Below are 17041 nucleotides of genomic sequence, written 5' to 3' on the forward strand. Positions count from 1 at the left end.
TTATTTTATTAGATTTTTATACTGCCCTTCTCCCGAAGGACTCAGGGTGGTGTACAGCTAGATAATAAAAACCCACAATATAAACATTAAAACAGAAACTTAAAACCAAGCATATTACATAAATGGCCGAAATACTTAAAACAATTTAAAACCCTTAAAATTCATAAATAACCCCAATTAAAATTTAATAAAACTTTTAAGCCAATCCCGCTTGAATAAATAAATGCGTTTTCAGCTCACGGCGAAAAGTCCGAAGATCAGGCACTTGGCGTAAACCAGGGGGAAGTTCGTTCCAAAGAGTAGGAGCTCCAACAGAGAAGGCCCTGCCCCTGGGGGCCGCCAGCCAACATTGTTTGGCGGACGGCACCCTGAGAAGACCTTCTCTGTGTGAGCGTACAGGTCGGTGGGAGGCATGAGATAACAGCAGGCGGTCCCGTAAATACCCGGGCCCTAAGCCTAAGGTAGGTACATAGATAGATAGATAGATAGATAGATAGATAGATAGATAGATATAGATAGATAGATAGATAGATAGATAGATAGAGCCACAAATAATGAAAGCTGGTCACAAGCTCCGATACTCATACCTGCTCAATTTTAATAGCAAACAGAACAGGAATGTGGGTCAGCTAAGTATCCAGTAGATACCATTTTGGTATCTAGCATCAGTTAGATTGGATCTAAACCCTCTTTTCCAACCAGATTCAAAGGTGATTTACTTCGATAGACATTTAGAATAGCTTGACGCCCACTCAAAGTAATGCCATTTATGCAGCACATCATATTGCTTGCATGGCTCCGTGAAATCAATTGCATCACCTTGGGACATAAAGTGCCTGATGGGAATAAATAACAGCGGCCTCAGTTATCAGGAGTTGAATAAAGCTAACGACGGGGAGAAGCAACCTAGAACTAAGGAGAAATTTCCTGACAGTTAGAACAATCAATAAGTGGAACGACTTGCCTGCAGAAGTTGTGGATGCTCCAACACTGGAAATTTTTAAGAAGAGACTGGATAGCCATTTGTCTGGAATGGTATAGGGTCTTCCGCTCAAGCTGGGGATTGGACTAGATGACCTCCAAGGTCCCTTCCAAACTCTGTTATTCTGTATTCTACAATATTCTACGCTCCTCTGAAAACAACAAAATACCTTATACCTCCAGACTTGAAATCCTGGGATTAGATAACTTAGAACTCTGCCAACTCCGACAAGACCTGTGTTTAACACAGAGAATCATCTATTACAATGTCCTTCCTGTTAAAGACTACTTCAGCTTCAATCGCAACAATACAAGAGCAAACAATAGATTCAAACTTAATGTTAATCGCTTCAATCTTGATTGCAGAAAATATGACTTCTGTAACAGAGTTGTTAACGCTTGGAACGCACTACCTGACTCTGTGGTCTCTTCCCAAAATCCCAAAAACTTCAACCAAAAACTGTCTACTATTGACCTCACCCCATTCCTAAGAGGACTGTAAGGGGCGTGCATAAGAGTGCAAAAGTGCCTACCGTTCCTGTCCTATTGTTCCCTTTCATTATATCAAATTAATATAGTTGTTGCATACTTTTGCTTATATATTATGTTTGTGTATACTGTTGTGACAAAATAAAAAAAAATATGTTCAATTTGCAGGTAAGAAGGTCCATGGTGCCTACAGCAGTATTTAAAACACTAGGTGGCAGCAGGATCTTTATAATATAAACGCTTCCTTTGTATTTACATCTTCCTTCGTATTTTACATTGTTCCATGTTTTTTTAAAAAACGAATTACGTAAAATATTTTGCAACGTGGGACTGGCGACTCTTGGTATGAATTGAGGGAAAATCAGTGGGCTGAAACCAAAGAGGTGGCTACTGAGCAGCTATTAAAATTATATGCGCAATTGTTCAATCGTGTTACAGAAGGCTGGGCAAAAATTGTAAATAATTACAGAAAGTTAGGTTTCTATTCGCTGGGAAATCATGGCAGGTCCAAAACAATGATGGGAAGAGACCTTTTTTTCATTGATTCAATGAGCAGCTCAGGGATAGCTTAGTTTATTATTTTTTATTATTTATTATTCAAAGACCAATTCAAACGTAGCACAAAACACACACACCCACACAAACACACATACCTCAGTCAGTTACTGTTAATCTATTTGTCCAGATAGCCCAACGTAGCCAGTGGTGGGATTCAGTCGGTTCAGGCAAACCGGTAGCAGCAACTTGCAGGTGGACCCACCCCGCCCACCCGCCCGGGCGCAATTCCATCCTATATCGCTGTGTTTTTGACACTGCACGCATGTGTGGACAGTGTGGGGGAGCGAATTGCCGTGTTGTTTGACGTTGCACGCAGGGGTGAAATTCAAATTTTTTCCCCTACCGGTTCTGTGGGTGTGGCTTGGTGGGCGTGGCAGGGGAAGGATATTGCAAAATCTCCATTCCCACCCCACTCTAGGGCCAGCCAGAAGTGGGTATTTGCCGGTTCTCCGAACTACTCAAAATTTCTGCTACCGGTTCTCCAGAACCTGTTAGAACCTGCTGGATGGTGCATGTAAGTCAATTGCCATGTTTTGTGATACCGCACATGTGGGAAGATAGCGTGCGCGCACACATTTCCGGTGCTGGGTGAACTGGTTGTTACAGTATGTGAAGCTCAATTCTGATCATAGCCCATCCTGATCAACAGTCATCTTCCAGTAAAAACCAAACACCATCTGATTATTTTAAAAAGCTACCAGAAACCTAAGAATTATTCCCCAATAATAAAATTGTCACTCCCCAGTTCCTGAAAAATAGTCTGTATCACCTTCAAATCTTCTCTTTTGATGCTGAGGAAAAAGAACTCTTAGCTGCTATAAATTCTTGTTGAGCGTCCTCCATCAGTCGAAGGATAATATAAGGGTAGCTTATTTATTAAAATAACCAAGGGGAGATAAAAAATAATCTAAATGAAATTAAACGAAAATTAAATAGGCATCTTTTACAGTTGTGACAGACAAAAATGAAGCTGTTAGCCCTGCCTGGAATCCGAAACATCAAATTCCAGAGTTTTAATAAAATTACACGAGTCCTGTTTGTTTACGCCTCAACTCACAATAATTTACAACACTGAGAAGTTGGAATTTCCTTTCAGATGGGAAATATGTCTTCTGCCCCGACCCTTGTTGTGACTTGGCTGATAACACAACATCAGGGTTGTCGTTTCAGACTTTGTCAGTAACGACTTCCCCATTGGCAGTAAACCTTGAGAACAGATTTTATTCTTAGATTATCCCCATCGCCAGAATGAGGGGAAAAAATTGTTTTAAGGGTTTCCTTCCTTCTACAAGTTGTAACGCTGGAAAAATTGTCTAAAAGAGCATTTCTAAATAGCCAGGCAGCCGAGATTTTTATCCAGTGAAGACAAAACATTCTCAGCCAGGAGTTTTATCATTGTTTAATAGAAGATTTATAGCAGGATTTTATAAATGCAAACGTTAAAATAGATTTAAAAAATGCTAAAGTATCCCCTAGTGAAAACAATGCATGATCCATACAAGCACATCGGCACCAACACTCTTACAAGAACGCAAAGTTTGAGGATCTAAGTTTTACCTCAGGTAATCCTCGACTTACGACCACAACGGAGTCCAAAATTTCTGTTGCTAAGTGAGAGAGTTGTTGAGTGACTTTTGGCCCACTGTGCGACCTGTCTTGCCGCTGCCGTTAAGTGAATCACTGCAGTTGTTAAGTTAGAAACACGGTTGTTAAGTGAATCAGGCTTTCCCCATCGACTTCGCTGGTCAGAAGGTCATAAAAAGGGACCATGGAACCGTCATAAATATGAGTCAATTGCCAAGCTTCTTAATTTTGATGATGCGATCAAGGAGATGCTTCAACGGTCGTAAATGTGAAAAATGATCATAAGTCGCTTTTTTCGATGTAACTTTGAACATCGAACAGGTCACAAAATGAACTGTTGTAAGTCAAGGACAAACCGTACTACAGTTTTTCCCAATAAAAAAAAAGAATGATGAAGGCAGGAATGACACCCTTACATATTTCTGTTCTGAAGGAATTTCACATAAAAATTGCAAGGCCAGCAATGCAGATCAAGATTGCAGTCTTCGTCAGGATTTTAATAGATTTAAAATATATTTGATTAACCAGTTTAAGGTGAAGTTCGATCTACAGAGCATTAAATTAAGAGTGGGGTTAAGATATAGACTTTTTGGTTTTGAAATTATGGTGCCAGTTCCCACTATTTGGAGAGAATGTTAAGTTTACACACGGAGTGATTTTACACCTCAGGGAAATTACGCATAGCTTTCTTAAAGGAGTAACGGAAATGAGAAGATAAGCAGATAGGCTTACATTTATTTATTTATTTATTTATTTGATTTTTATACCGCCCTTCTCCCGAAGGACTCAGGGCGGTGTACAGGCAGAATAAAACCAACAAAGAACAATATACAATATACAAAATTAAAATCAGTTAAAAACTTATTAAATGAGCCTGAAAAATTTAAGAAATTTACCATAAAACCAATAACCCCATTAAAATTGCTAAAAATTTAAGTTTAAAATTTCATTCAAGCCAGCCCCGCGCGAATAAAAAGATATGTTTTCAGTTCGCGACGGAATGTCCGAAGGTCAGATATCTGGCGTAAGCCCGGGGGGAGTTCGTTCCAGAGTGTGGGGCCCCCCACAGAGAAGGCCCGTCCCCTGGGGGCCACCAGCCGACATTGTTTGGCGGATGGCACCCTGAGGAGTCCCTCTCTGTGAGAGCGTACGGGTCGGTGGGAGGCATGTGGTAGCAGTAGGCGGTCCCGTAAGTACCCAGGTCCTAAGCCATGGAGCGCCTTAAAGGTCGTGACTAACACCTTAAAGTGCACCCGAGAGGCCACAGGTAGCCAGTGCAGCCTGCGCAGGAGAGGTGTTACATGGGAGCTGCGTGCAGCTCCTCTATCACCAGCTGCGTTCTGGACTAACTGAAGCCTCCGGACGCACTTCAAGGGAGCCCCATGTAGAGAGCATTACAATAATCCAAGCGAGAGGTAACGAGCGCATGAGTGACCGTGCATAAGGCATCCCGATCAAGGAAGGCGCAACTGCGAACCAGGCGAACCTGGTGGAAGGCCCTCCTGGAGACGGCCGTCAAATGATCTTCAAGCGACAGCGGTCATCCAGGAGGACACCCAAGTTGCGCACCCTATCCTTTGGGGCCAATAACTGCCCCAACAGCCAGCCGCGGTTGCAGCTGGCTGAATCGGGATGCCGGCATCCACAGCCACTCCGTCTTGGAGGGATTAAGCTTGAGCCTGTTTCTCCCCATCCAGACCCGTACGGCCTCCAAACACCGGGACAGCACTTCAACAGCTTCAGTGGCCCGGGGTGGAAAAGTACAGCTGGGTGTCGTCAGCGTACTGCTGGTATCTCACCCCAAAGCCACTGATGATCTCACCCAGCGGCTTCATATAGATGTTGAACAGCAGGGGCGAGAGGATCGACCCCTGCGGGACCCCACAGGTGAGGCCCCTCGCGGTCGACCTCTGCCCCCCCGTCAACACCGTCTGCGACCGGTCGGAGAGATAGGAGGAGAACCACCGATATACGGTGCCTCCCACTCCCAATCCCTCCAACCGGCGCAGCAGGATACCATGGTCGATGGTATCAAAAGCCGCTGAGAGGTCTAACAGGACCAGAGCAGAGGAATAACCCCTGTCCCTGGCCCTCCAGAGATCATCCACCAATGCGACCAAAGCCGTCTCTGTGCTGTATCCGGGTCGGAAACCGGACTGGAACGGGTCCAGATAGACATCTTCATCCAGGTACTGGGGTAGCTGTCGAGCCACAGCACTCTCTACAACCTTCGCAACAAAGCGAAGATTGGAGATCGGACGATAGTTACTTAAAATAGCTGGGTCCAGAGAAGGCTTCTTAAGGAGGGGTCTCACCACCGCCTCTTTCAAGGCGGCGGGGAAAACTCCCTCCGACAAAGAAGCATTGATAATCCTCTGGAGCCAGCCTCGTGTCACTTCCTGAGTAGCCAGTACCAGCCAGGAAGGGCACGGGTCCAGTAAACATGTCGTGGCATGGAGCCTCCCCAATAACCTGTCCACGTCCTCGGGAGCCACAGGATCAAACTGATCCCAAACAGACTCAACAAGACGTGCCTCCTCTCCCCCGCTTGGATCATCCCAAATTCGGTCCAAATCGTCCCGGAGCTGAGCGATTTTATCGTATAGATAACCACTAAACTCCTCGGCACGTCCCTGCAAAGGGTCATCCCGCACCTCCTGATGAAGGAGGGAGCGGGTCACCCGAAACAGGGCGGCCGGGCGGTTATCTGCCGACGCAATGAGGGTGGAGGCGTAGATACGCCTCGCCTCCCCCATTGCCACTAGGTAGGTCCTAGTATAGGACCTAACTAGTGTCCGATCAGCTTCGGAGCGACTGGACCTCCAAGTGCTCTCTAGGCGTCTTCGCCGGCGTTTCATCTCCCTCAGCCCCTCGGAGAACCAAGGGGCCAAACGAGACCTACGCCGGGTCAGAGGCCGCAAAGGCACGACACGGTCCAAGGCCCCCGCCGCGGCCTGTTCCCAGGCCGCGACGAGTTCCTCAGTCGTGCCGTGGGCCAGATCCTCAGGGAAAGGCCCAAGCTCCGTCAGGAACCTCTCAGGGTCCATCAGGCGCCTGGGACGGAACCAACGTATAGGTTCCGTCTCCCTGCGATGGTGAATGGCGGTTCGGAAGTCAAGGCGAAGGAGAAAATGATCGGACCATGACATTGGTTCTGTTACTAAATCATCTAGTACCAGATCATTTAACCACTGACCAGAGATATAAATCAAGTCCAGCGTGCCTCCCCCCATGTGCGAGGGGCCATCATTTACTCGAGTCAGGTCTAAGGCCGTCATGGAAGCCTCAAACTCCCGAGCTGCCGTTGATGACAAGCCAACTGACGGCAGGTTGAAGTCCCCCATAACTATAAGTCTGGGGGTCTCAACCGCCACAGCGGCAAGCACCTCCAACAGCTCTGGCAGGGCTGTGGTCACGCAGCAAGGAGCCAGGTACGCGACCAACAAGCCCAACTGGCTCCTATGGCCCCACCGCACATAGAGGGATTCACAGCCGGCAATCTGAGGAACAGTGGCCTCCCTCGGCTCTAGATCTTCCTTAATGACAACCGCCACCCCCCCACCCCTACCTTGGGCCCTCGGCTGATGAAATGCTCGGAAACCTGGAGGACACATCTCAACGAGGGGAACCCCCCCCCCTCTGGGCCCAACCAGGTCTCCGTAATGCCCATAAGGTCCGCGGACCCCGCCTGAATAAGATCGCAGATCAGGGGGGCCTTGTTAACCACGGACCGGGCATTACACAACATCAGCCGAAGGTCCAAGCTCTGAGGATCATGGCCACCTGAGGAACGGGTGGGGGCTGGGGGGCCGGAGCACGCGATCTTTCAACTTTGCTGCACTGCATACGGAAAGAAACTGGAATAAATGACAAGAATACGGAATATATTGCGAAACACATCGCCCTCCAGGTATTTCCCGCACTCTGCACAGGTCGTCCTCGTTGAGCGACGGTCCTGTTTACTGACGGTTTGCCGTTACGATGGTGAGGAAAAAGTAACAATCCTCCGGTTTATAACCTTTGCAGATCTGTGGAAAAAAAGAAGAAAATTTAAAACCATCAGCACGGTCGCTGTTTCACTCAGCGACCGTTGCTGGTTCCAATTTTGGTCTCTAAACAAGGACTCTATATGTAAGTATAACATTGCAGAGTTATAGCTGCAATGGGCTTACAAATTAGTGAGCTTACTAAGTTCCATTTCCAGAAAACTGTATGTATGTGTGTTTTTGCAGTATGTAGTACAGAATCAGTGGTGGGTTTCAAATTTTTTTACTACTGGTTCTGTGGGTGTGGCTTGTTGGGCGTGGCGTGGCTTGTTGGGCGTGGCTTGTTGGGCGTGGCAGCGGAAGGATACTGTAAAATCTCCATTCCCACCCCACTCCAGAAGAAGGATACTGTAAAATCTCCATTCCCACCCCACTCCAGGGGAAGGATACTGTAAAATCTCCATTCCCACCCCACTCCAGGGGAAATTTACTGCAAAATCCCCATTTTCTTAAGATCAGCTGGGACTCTGGAGGCAGAGAATAAATGGGGGCGGGGCCAGTCAGAAATTTTACTACCGGTTCTCCAAACTACTCAAAATTTCCGTTACCGGTTCTCCAGAACTGGTCAGAACCTGCTGAAACCCACCTCTGTAGAGAATGTATAAAACTGAATTCTAATTTGCTTAGCTTTGAATAAGTGTGAATGGCCACCTACGAAATTTCTATTTCATTTCTATTTTAGGATTTTAAGGAAAGGTAGAGCAATCCTGCAGTTTTAAGTTCTTAATGGCGTTTTCCCCCCCTATGTTTAGTTTTCTTTAATCGTTGTAATATGTATATGTTTTCTGAATCGTACAGCCACTGCTGCGTTATTTGCGATGGCTTATTATACTGGACTAATAAAATATATATTTTTCCAAAGTAAATCTTTTATACATGCAAAAATATATATTTTTTTCTAGAATTGCTATTCTGTCCAAGGGATACACTATTATTTAATTTCTTCCTCTTCTTTTCTTTTTTCTTTCTTTTTTTGAACAGAAAAAAGAAGGTGGGAAAACACAGATTGCTTTGTTTGGAAAATTCTGTGCCACAAAAGGTTAACTGGAAAATTCCATGCCGGAGAAGAGGAATTGCATGTTTCACTTGGAAGCAGCTGTACACAGATCACTAATGTTTTTTTTTTTTAAACAAACTGGAATTGAAAATGTCCAGGTGTTTAAGAGGATAATGTGGAGAAATGTTTCTCAAGTTTGACAATTTTAAGATGTATGGATTCAATTCCCAGCTGGTCGGAAAATTCTGGGAGTTAACGTCCATACATGTTGTTAAATTAAGTTGCCATGGTTGAGAAACATTGACAGAAAATATGCCTTAATGAAAATCTTGAAGGCCTTTTATAAAAATGAGCTTAAAGTAATACAGAACAGAGCAGAACAACAGAGTTGCAAGGGACCTTAGAGGTCTTCTAGTCCAACCTCCTGCTGAAGCAGGAAATTTTATACCGTTTCAGACAATGGTATAGAGTTTCCTGCAATGGTATTTGTTAGAAATACCACAGAGAGCACACGAAGAGCACAGTCACCATGTACTTTACTGCTGAACTGTTTTAACCGTAACAGGTAACAGGGAAGAATAAAAGAGCATAGACTCAAGGTGCTGAAGATTGGGTACAGGTAGTCCTCGGCTGACAATGGTTCATTTAACGACCATTCACAGTTACAACAGCACTGAAAAAAGTGACTTATGACCATTTTTCACACTTATGACTGTTACAGCATCCCCGTGGTCACGTGATCAAAATTCAGATGCTCGGGCAACTGACTCATATTTATGACGCTTGCAGTGTCCCAGGGGCCACATGATCCCCTTTTGCGACCTTCTGACGAGCAAAGTCAATGGGGAAACCCGATTCAGTTAACAGCCATGTCACTAAGTCAACCGCTGCAGTGATTCGCTTGACAACCGTGGCAAGAAAGGTCGCGAAATGGGGCAAAACCCACTTAACAAATATCTCACTTAGCAGCAGAAACGTTGGGCTCCACCGCGTTCGTAAGTCGAGGACTCCCTATATTAGAACGATTTAAGGAGTGAGTGAGTTAAGGATCATCTTTAGCTGATGAAACTGACCGGGACAGAAACAGTGCTTTATGTTATCCTCACTCTATAACCCACAACTACAGTTTCAGCTCCTGCACCAAAAGGCCCGCTGGGAGAGAGAAAGTCTCCTCTCCTTCAGTTTGAGAAACTTCTTTTTCAAAGAGCCAAACAAAACTATCTCCTTCTCATAAGCCAGGATGGAGACTAGATTTACACGCTGTGTACATCGCCATTGGTTTCCAGTCAAGCCATGATGAGCCTTAAGTCCTGTAAGGGTTATTGACAACCAGTTCGCCCAGAACCGAAAATATGAGTGCGCGCTTCCGTGCATGCGCGCAGCATCAAAAAACCAGCAAGACCAAAAAACCAGCTGGACCAATTCTCGAATACAGCTCATCTGTCTAGAATCCACACTGCCTTTCAGACATTAATACAATTCAGCACGTCCAGAAATATTTCACAGGAAGAGTCCTCCGCTCACAACAAAATACCTTATGCCACAGACTTGAAATACTGGGTTTAGAAAATTTAGAACTACGCTGCCTTCGGTATGACCTGAGCATAGCTCATAAAATCATCCGCTACCATGTCCTACCTGTCAATGACTACTTCAGTTTCAATCACAACAATACATGAGCTGTCTCCTTCCCCACTTCAGACTCACGAGCTGACCTTCAGCCAGTGGATTCACGGCTCTTATCAGTCCTGGCAGAGAAATCGCAGCTGCCTGCCAAAGTTCAAACAAATGACTCATGTAGCAAGACTTTCAGCTCTTTTTGAAACGGATCAGCTAAACTTTGCTTCCCGTGGAGTGTGAGCAAAGCTCCCAAAGCTCCTTATATATCCTGTGGGGTGAGGCTCCTGCCCCACCCTTACTTTTGATGACGCCACCTCTCTGATCTTCTGAAGCGTGGGTCAAGCCAAGTTTGATTATTATTATCAGCTGGGTCTGAAGGCGTAGCCTGGGGAAGGGAGGAATCAGGGGATGACGGCCTCATTACGTCTTCCGACTGGTCTGGTTCTGGCTCCTGGAGCCAAGCCAAAGGAATCGGTGCTCCCGAGGTAAGCCTTACCGGCCCTTCCCCCTCACTTTCTGAGTCATTTTTGGGCATGGGGCCAGGTTCGGGGGCTGGAGTCACAATATGAGCACATAATAGATTCAAACTTAAAGTGAACCACTCCAAACTCCATGGCAGAAAATATGACTTCAGCAAAAGGGTTGTTAATGCCTGGAATGCACTACCAGACTTCGTGGTCTCCTCCCCAAACCCCCAAAACTTTAACCTAAGACTGTCTACTGTTGACCTCACCCCAGTAGTGAAATCCAACTTTTTTTACTACCGGTTCTGTGGGCATGATTTGATGGGCATGGTGGGTGTGGCAGGGGAAGGATACTGCAAAATCCCTATTCCCTCCCCATTCCTGGGGAAAGGATATTGCAAAATCTCCATTCCCACCCCACTCTGGGGCCAGCCTGATGTGGTATTTGCCAGTTCTCCAAACTACTCAAAATTTCCGCTACTGGTTTTCCGAACTGCTCAAAATTTCCGCTACTGGTTCTCCAGAACCTGTCAGAACCTGCTGGGTTTCACCCCTGCCTCACCCCATTCCTAAGTGGTCTGTAAGGGGCGTGCATAAGCGCACCAGCATGCCTACCATCCCTGTCCTAATGTTCCCTTTAATTGTATTCATTTTATGTATTCAGTTCATGCTTATACTTATATATATTATCTAATATGTAGTCGACAAAATAAATAAATAAAATACACTTATATAGGATGGGATAGTGCCAGGGTGGGTGGGATCAGCTGCTGGTTGGAACTACCGGTTCGCCTGAACCGGTCCAACCCGACAGCAGCCCACCTCTGGTTATTGAGTCCTTTTCTGGCTAGGACCACCAGTTCCAAATCGGGGGGAAACTAGTGTATGTGTGTTTGTTTGTGTTCCCACCTGTGATGTTTTTAAAAAGACCGCATTGTTTTCCAGAAAACTGTTCTCCTGACCTTCCAGGTGCCCCAAAGCTTTTGAAACTTCCCCGTTAAAGATTTTCTAAACACCTGGCATTAGTCTTCTTTCCCTCAAAGGATCCACAACTTTTCTTTCTCTCTCTCTCTCTCTCTCTTTCTCTCTAATTACAAATCTTTCTCTCCCAGCTAATTCCCCAGAAAGCATCAATAATCCCAGCGGGAGGCAGGCAACCGCTTTCATCTTGCATTTCGGGGCTGTAACTCACCAACATTTATTTACCGGTGTGGCGGTTCTCCTTTGCAAATATTTTTAACCTCGGCTGCCTAATGATTAAACCGCTGGGCCTGTTTCGGGAGCCCAGAGGGTTTAATCATTAGGTCAGAAAAGCTAGAGAAACTCTCAGAAAAGTTAAGAAGTAGCAGCCGGACAGAGTCAGACCCTTCCTGCCGTCCCCCACCTAACCCAGGCGTACATTCCCCAACTGATTGATGGAGAAACCAGACACTGTTTCACCCTGAGGTAATAAATTGACTTTCCTCCACCATTTCTCCCTTCCCCCAAAGTCCAGAGACAGAGATCAAGTGAGAAACTTTCTGGGATAATGTTCAAAGGGTCTCTTCTCCATCCAAAGACCATACATATCTCCCCTTTCTGCAGCCCATAACCACAAACACAGAATAACAGAGTTGGAAGGGACCTTGGAGGTCTTCTAGTCCAACCCTCTGCTTAAGCAGGGTCTCTTCTTGAAAACATCCAGTGGTGGAGCACCCACAACTTCTGGAGGCAAGTCATTCCACTGGTTAATTGTTCCCACTGTCAGGAAATTTCTCCTTAGTTCTAAGTTGCTTCTCTCCTTGATTGGTTTCCATCCGTTGCTTCTAGTCCTGCCCTCAGGTGTTTTGGAGAATAGCTTGACTCCCTCTTCTTTGGGGCAGCTCAGGGGTGAAATGCTCCCGGTTTGGACCGGTTCGGACGAACCGGTAGTGATGGCGACCGGTGGTTCGGAGAACCAGTAGTGGTGGTGGTGCGAGGCTCTGCCCGCTCCACCCTCCCGCCCGGTTGTTATTACTTCCTGGTTTTAACCAGGAAGTAACCTGTTTTTTACCCTCTGCACATGCGCAGAAGAGTTTGTGCATGCGCAAAGGGTCCAAGTACGCACATGACACGTGCGTGCGAGCAAAGCCAGTGCATGTGCAGGCGCATGTACTTCCAAACCGGTTGGGAAGGTAAGTAGATTTTCACCCCTGTGGAAGCCCCTCAAATATTGACGGGGATGACTCCTCGGGGTTCAATCCAGAGCCACAAATATTCCTTTCTATTGGTACCTCCAATTTCAGACAATGTAGAGTTTCCTGTAATGGTTATTAATCTGGTTTTTTTTTGCCTTTTATAAAAATGAATATGAAACACTATTTTGTACCTGCACGAGTACGAATACGGCTTTCTACCTGCAGAACAGGGATGGAAAGAGAGTAAGATCAAGGACTGGAAAATGAATCGGTTTCCCATTTGCTATTAATCACCTCCTTGCAGATGTTGGAATTTTCTTTGTGAATTGTTACCCTTACGATCTAGGTGCTGAAGATTGGGGACAGGTAAGCCTCGGCTTACAACAGTTCAGGTGTCTATGGGCATCAAAAATGTCAATATGGCAGCCACACTCATAGCAATAGCACTTGGACATATATACCATTTCACAGTGCGTTTACAGCGCTCTCTAAGCCAGGGGTCTCCACCCTTGGTAACTTATTTATTTATTCTATTTTATTTATTATTTATTATTTATTAATTCGATTTGTATACCGCCCTTCTCCCGAGGACTCAGGGCGGTTCACAGCCGGTAAAAAATACATATAATACAAGTTAAGAACAATATAAAAAACTGATTCAATTTATGGCCTAAAAACTAAAATAAGAATAAAACCCCGTTTAAAAGACTGCATTTAAGCTAGCCCTGCGCGATGGAACAGAAGAGTCTTCAGCTCGCGGCGAAAGGTCCAGAGGTCGGGGAGTTGACGAAGCCCCGGAGGCAGCTCATTCCAGAGGGCAGTAGCCTTCACAGAGAAGGCCCTCCCCCTGGGAGTCGCCAGCCGACATTGTTTGGCCGACGGCACCCTGAGGAGGCCCTCCCTGTGGGAGCGCACAACTTTGCTGGCTGGGGGATTCTGGGAGCTGAAGTCCGCCAGGCTTAAAGCTACCAAGGTTGGAGACCCCTGCTCTAAGCGGTTTACAGAGCCAACCTATAGCCCTCAACAATCTTGCTCCTCATTTTACCTTGGAAGGATGGAAGGCTGAGTCAACCTTGAGCTGATCAGGATCGAACTGCTGGCAGTGGGCAGAATTAGCCTGCAACACTGTATTCTAACCACTGCATCATGAGGAAGGAGAATGAGAAAGGAAATAAGGGAAGGAGAGAGGGAGGGAGAGATGGATGGATGGATGGAAGGAAGGAAGGAAGGAAGGAAGGAAGGAAGGAAGGAAGGAAGGAAGGAAGGAAGGAAGGAAGGAATAGTAATAGCTATTAACTTAAGATTTATCTACCACTCCATAGTACTTTACCTCAGCCTTTGGGTGGGTTACAGTGTCAGCAAATTGGCCCTAACAATCTGGGTCCTCATTTTACCCACCTTGGAAGGACGGAAGGGTGTCAACCTTCAGCCGGTCAGGATCGAACTCCTGGCAGTGGGTAGAGTCAGCCTACAATACTGCATTCTAACCACCAGGAAGAAGAATGAGAAAGGAAATAAGAGGGAGAAAGGGAAGGAAGGAAGGAAGGAAGGAAGGAAGGAAGGAAGGAAGGAAGGAAGGAAGGAATAGCAATAGCACTTAGATTTATTTACCAGTCCATAATGCAAACCATGCTCTCTGGGTGGTTTATAGTGACAGCAAATTGCCCCCAACCATCTGGGTCCTACTGACCTCGGAAGGATGGAAGCCTGAGTGAAGGCCATAAAACAGGACAAAACCCACATAACAAATGACTTGCTTAGCAACAGAAATGTTGGGCACACCTACCTACCTATACTTTAAAATTAACCCCAGGAAACCCGTCATGTGGCGAACACCACTGAATGCTGAAGAACTGTGGGGTGCAAATGTTGTGGATGCTTTAGTCAAAGAAAACCCCATTTTTGGGCCATCTTTAAGCTGGCCTTTACTGACCCTTTCGAGATACTTCAGGCTAAACAAGTACCAGGCACATACTACCATATGTGGTGGACACGTAAAAATTTTGGATACAAATTCATATGTGGTTAGAAAAAATGGATAGACAACGTATAGAGTTCAAGCCAGAATTATTTCTATTAGGCGTTATACCAGATGGCTATGATAAACGGACAATATACCTAATATTACACATCTTGAACACAGCAAGAATGGTGTGGAAGAGTGAAAATACCCCTTCAGAGGAGGAGATAATAAGGAAGATACTAGTCTGTGCAGAAATGGATAGACCAACGACAAAAATAAAAGACAAAGGAGAGACGGAATATTATGATACATGGAACAGATTCTATCAATGGTTAGAAGCACGAGGTGGAAATCGGAATATGAAAAAATTAGGTTAGGTGGACTTGGAAGCGTCGTTGTATTAGACTGATGGTCAAAAATAACTGTACAACACTAAGGTGAAAAGGTAAAGATTCCCCTGGCACATACATGCTAGTCGTTGCCGACTCTAGGGGGCGGTGCTCATCTTCGTTTCAAAGCCGAAGAGCCAGCGCTGTCCAAGGACATCTCCGTGGTCATGTGGCCGGCATGACTCAACGCCAAAGATGCACGGAACACTGTTCCCTTCCCACCAAAGGTGGCCCCTATTTTTTCTACTTGCATTTTTACGTGCTTTCAAAACTGCTAGGTTGGCAGAAGCTGGAACAAGTAACGGGAGCTCACCCCGTTACACAGCAGCACCAGGGATTCAAACTGCTGAGCTGCCGACCTTTCGATCGACAAGCTCAACGTCCTAGCCCCTGAGCCACCGCGTTTGAATAGCATATATGTTATATATGTTATGTGTTTTCATTTTGGTTTTTGTGGCAAGTTCAATGCCAGGACAATCACACAATATATGTAAACAATAAAAATATATTTTTTAAAAAATATATATTTCAGGCTCAGAGAGGGCCATGTTAATTTCTATGAAATCGGTAAGAACGCAATTGATTAGTTTTTGCTGTGTTTTGCTTATCACCGAGTGGTTTAAGAGCCTCTGGAGTTTTCTCTCATGACTCACCTCTCACAAATGTTGTGGCCAGGACAATGACGGATCCCCCATCCCCCAGTCTATTTAACAACTAACAACTCCTGGGAGTCAGTGTAACCCAACTAGCTGAGTATGTTTGAAGGAGTCGTCTTACAATACGGTTTCTCAACCATGCCTGCTTTAAGCTCTTACTGAACTGCTGACTTACCGCATCTCTTTGCAGAAAAGATGCTGAAGATAAGGGGAGGTCCTATCCAGGGGTATTTTATTTTTATTTTATTTTGTCCCAACAGTATACGCAAACATTGACATAAAACAACAACACATCATATAAACATATATATAAGCAAAAGCATGCAACAACTATATTAATTTGAGATAATGAAAGGGAACAATAGGACAGGAATGGTAGGCACTTTTGTGCTCTTATGCACGCCCTTATAGTCCTCTTAGGAATGGGGTGAGGTCAATAGTAGACAGTTTTTGGTTGAACTTTTTGGGATTTTGAGAAGAGACCACAGAGTCAGGTAATGAGTTCCAAGCGTTAACAACTCTGTTACAGAAGTCATATTTTCGGCAATCAAGACTGAAGCGGTTAACATTAAGTTTGAATCTATTGTTTGCTCTTGTATTATTGCGATTGAAGCTGAAGTAGTTTTTTATAGGAAGGACATTGCAATAGATGATTCTGTGTGTTAAACACAGGTCTTGTCGGAGTCGGCGGAGTTCGAAGTTTTCTAAACCCAGGATTTCAAGTCTGGTGGAATAAGGTATATTTGTTGTTTTCAGAGGAGCGGAGAACTCTTCTTGTAAAATATTTCTGGACGCGTTCAATTGTATTAACGTCAGAGATGTGGTATGAGTCCCAGACAGGTGAGCTGTATTCAAGAACAGGTCTAGCAAATGTTTTATTTATTTATTTTATTTATTTACATTTATATCCCGCCCTTCTCCGAAGACTCAGGGCGGCTTACAGTGTATAAGGCAATAGTCTCATTCTATTTGTATATTTTACAAAGTCAACTTATTGCCCCCCCAACAATCTGGGTCCTCATCTTACCTACCTTATAAAGGATGGAAGGCTGAGTCAACCTTGGGCCGGGCTTGAACCTGCAGTAATTGCAGGCTGCTGTGTTCTAATAACAGGCTTCTTACCAGCCTGAACTACCAC

The sequence above is a fragment of the Ahaetulla prasina genome, chromosome 7 (genome assembly GCF_028640845.1).
Source record: "Ahaetulla prasina isolate Xishuangbanna chromosome 7, ASM2864084v1, whole genome shotgun sequence".
Taxonomy (NCBI): domain Eukaryota; kingdom Metazoa; phylum Chordata; class Lepidosauria; order Squamata; family Colubridae; genus Ahaetulla; species Ahaetulla prasina.